The following is a 3,948-nucleotide window of genomic DNA, read 5'->3' on the forward strand; positions in this document are numbered from 1 at the left end:
TATTTGGAGCTTAAAAGAGTGTGGCCATTTCTGACTCTCAATTTTCTCCATTCTCCACTTAATTGTAATTACTGTGTATTTCCACAGCTTCTCTGTCTCCTTGTTCTCGACTCAGATACAGGACAAGGATCCTTTCTATTAATGTTTCCCCACATCATTCACTCAGGCATATATGTAGCAAGACATGCACGAAAGAAGGTGATTTTGGAAAAATAAGAAACTCTTAAAATGTAATAGTTTTACAGAAAACTCTGATCTTTGGAGTGAATTGGAAACTCTGCAACTAAAACTTTGTCTCTTGCCATATTTTTTATCAGGCTTCATTTTATTCATTTTTTATCTTGCCATGCTTTCTCACTGTACCTCCTTCTGTTTCCTTTCTCCTCTCTCTGTTCTTCCTCCTCCCCTCCGTCCTCCAGTCCTTGGTAATCTTAACATGTCCATAACACATAAATGGTAACCATTTGTGTATGATTGTGGAACTACCCTTTATTTCACTGTGTTCTTAAAAACTTTATTGGAGTCTTACCTTCCTTAAGAGTCATTTGAAAGCTCTGCAACTGGGAAATTTTCCCTAGCCATACTTTTCTTCAGGGTCAAGTTCTCTATCATGCTCTCCCTCATGCTTTCCAATAGCGTACTAAAATAGAGATTGAAATTGCATACAGTTTGTATCTAAAATAAACTGCAGTGAAAGCTATTTAAATAACTGTGTGTGTGTGTGTGCGTGCATGCAAAAAGAAAAAAAAAGTTACCCTCACTTTTAAAGTTCTAATCTTAATGTATTGGCCCATAAATTTGAATCAGGATCATCCAATGTCATCAGGACTCTTCCAAAGACAATATTTAATTAAAAGTTAGGGAGGCAATGAATAGACAGCTTAGAGAAGAACTGGGCCAAATTGAAGAAAGAAAGAAAAAAGACTAGCAGATGAAAATTATTACTCAACAGACAAATTTTTAAAAAATCAAGTAAACATGCAATATAGTTTCATATTCTTCAGAATATCAAAAATTATAATTATTAATTTAACATGATTTTCTGGCATCTATGTGAGAATAAGTTACCTTTGTATGTATTGGTATTTTTGGATGGGTTGCAGCTTTTCAGAAAGAAGTTTTTCATATTTCTTTAATATTTAATGAAATTAACTTAATAACATCACTGTGTTAATCACATAATAATTATATATATATCACATAATAGTGTGATATATATATAATTATTATGTGATTATGTATAATCTCCTGTAACTTGAATATCTCATACATGTGAAGTATCCCATAGAGAGATTCCTGATATTCAAGGATCCATACAGAAAGATATATGTCTTAGCACTCTTTAAAGTATCTAACAACTGAAAAATCTCTTACTGCTACTATCTAGCTTGAGAATCCAGTAATAGAAATTCTAGAGATTATTATCTTCTCTCACTCTCTCATTTTGAAGCTCAAGAAATGAAGATGAGATATTAAAGTCACACAGCTGGTAATTTGCTCAGTCATCTGGAATAGAAATCCATTGACACACAGTTTCATTTTTACTGACAAGGAATTTATGTACTGACATAAAATTCTATTTTCAAAAGTAATCTCTGAAGGTCGATGAGACATATACACTAAGGATTCTTATCAGCATCTAGGAGAGGAGAAGATGTGGGGTGGGGGGACAGTGCTTCCTCAGTGTGAGAGAAAGCACTTCCTTTCCATGCCACATTAGTAAGATGCACAGATCATGCATGCTTTCAGAAAATAGCTGAATAAAAATATTTTATAATAAATATTTTATTATGAAAATAATATAGTCTTAATTAGGAACTTTGAGAAATACAACAATGTGAATATATTTTAAATATCATGAATCATATTTGGTTAGGGATAACTTCATAGATAACTACTGTTAAAATGCTTTAATGTATGTGTGTAATTGTTTTACTTAAAAATGGGCTCAGGGCTCCTGTATGGCTCAGTCTGTTGAACACCCAACTCTTGATTTCAGCTCAGGTTATGGTGCCAGGGTTGTAGGATCAAGCCCCACATCTGGCTCTGTGCTGAGGGCAGAGCCTGCCTGGGATTCTCTTTCCCTCTCCATTTTCCCCTCTACCCTGTTTGCTCTCTCTCTCTCAAATAAAAATTACTTTAAAAAAATGGACTCATGTGCTATCTACCAAGTTTTTCAATAAGTTCTGATCATTTCTTCATACTATTAAATACTTTTAATATTTTATGTGAATAGTTACATAGTATCTTATTGAGTAGCTGAGTTTAGGGGCGCCTGGGTGGCGCAGTCGGTTAGGCGTCCGACTTCAGCCCGGTCACGATCTCGCCCCCCGGGAGTTCGAGCCCCGCCTCAGGCTCTGGGCTGATGGCTCAGAGCCTGGAGCCTGTTTCCGATTCTGTGTCTCCCTCTCTCTCTGCCCCTCCCCCGTTCATGCTCTGTCTCTCTCTGTCCCAAAAATAAATAAACGTTGAGTAGCTGAGTTTATTTATTTATTAAATAAATCATCCATATTTGAAATTTAAATATTTTCCAATTGAAGTAATTCCCAAGAATACATTGCATCTATCTATTATGTCTTCAATATATATCCATAGAAATAGAATTTAAGATGGGAAATCTGGGAGTTTTGTAAGTTTCTTTTGTTCAATTTTTGTTAGTTTAAGTTTAGTTTTCAAAAATACAAATTTTACAAATTTGGTTTTCAACAACTTTGTTTTTTATATTTTTTGTTTCAAGTTTTTATTTAAATTCTAGTTATTAACATATAGTAGTAATATTACTTTCAGGAGTAGAAATTAATGATTTTCTAGCAACTTTATAAATATCTGTTTAGCCTGAAAATACACGAATCCTACTTATTCTTAAATACAAATGTGTCAGCAATTTGATAAATGAACTGTGATAAATCATTATTTTTCCTATCTGCTGAGATTGAACACTTTAAAGTAATGTATCTATCTGTATCTGGTCTGTGCTTCTTGCAATTTTATTTTTGGTAACAATTTTATGCTTTCCATAATATTTCACTCCTATTTTTAAAGTTTAATATTAATCGCTTCTCAGCCTTTTGGCTAAGATCAAGTGTAAAGTTTAACATTAGTGTTAGCTTTTTCTTTCTTTTTTTTTTAAGTTATTTATTTATAAATAGAGAGAGAAACCATGTGAGTGGGGGAGGGGCAGAAAGAGAGAGAGAATCCCAAGCAGGCTCTGTGCTGTCAGCTCAGAGTCTGTCACAGGGCTCAATCTCACAAACCAGGAGATTATGACTTGAGCCAAAATCATCAATAGCCAGGAACTCAACTGACTGAGCCACCCAGGCACCCCAATGAAATAATCTTCTTAAAATATATCATTATGGAAGAGTTCTATCAATAAGATAGTACAATAATATTTTGAAATTACCTATAATTTAAAATTAAACAAAAAATTCAAAGTGAGATGAGCTCATGTCTGTAACAAGGTGAGACAGAAATAAAGCATTAAATAAAAACAAGATTTAAAATACCTGGATCATCAATAAATGTACGCCAGGATAGTAGAATTATGGATTATATATTTATATTTTCCACTTTCCAGAAATGTATTTAAAGTCTAAATTAATAAATAAAACATTCAAACTAAATCAATTTTTCAACTCACACTAAATTAAAAATTCCTTTAAAATACTGGGAGTTAGATATCAAATTCAAAACTTCCTTCAGTATTGATTTCACTCATGTGGAAACATCTAAGTAAGTGAGGCCAGGATAAGAAATTTTATCTATCTATCATCTATCTATCTATCTATCTATCAATCATCTATCACCTATCTATCTATCTTTGGCTTCTAAAGAACTGAGATTTATTTCTCACAGTTCTGGAGGACTGACATCTGAAATTAGGATCCCAGCATGGTCAGATTCTTATGAGGGCCCTCTTGAATGTGCACACTGATGACTTCTCATTGT

General features: G+C 33.4%; 1 pseudogene; it reads left to right on the forward strand.

Annotated features, from left to right (window-relative positions):
• The first annotated feature begins 3,052 nt into the window (after positions 1-3,052).
• Positions 3,053-3,200, forward strand: LOC111557078 (annotated as a pseudogene).
• Positions 3,201-3,948: the final 748 nt, after the last annotated feature.

This window comes from Felis catus, chromosome A1, assembly GCF_018350175.1.
Source record: "Felis catus isolate Fca126 chromosome A1, F.catus_Fca126_mat1.0, whole genome shotgun sequence".
NCBI lineage: Eukaryota > Metazoa > Chordata > Mammalia > Carnivora > Felidae > Felis > Felis catus.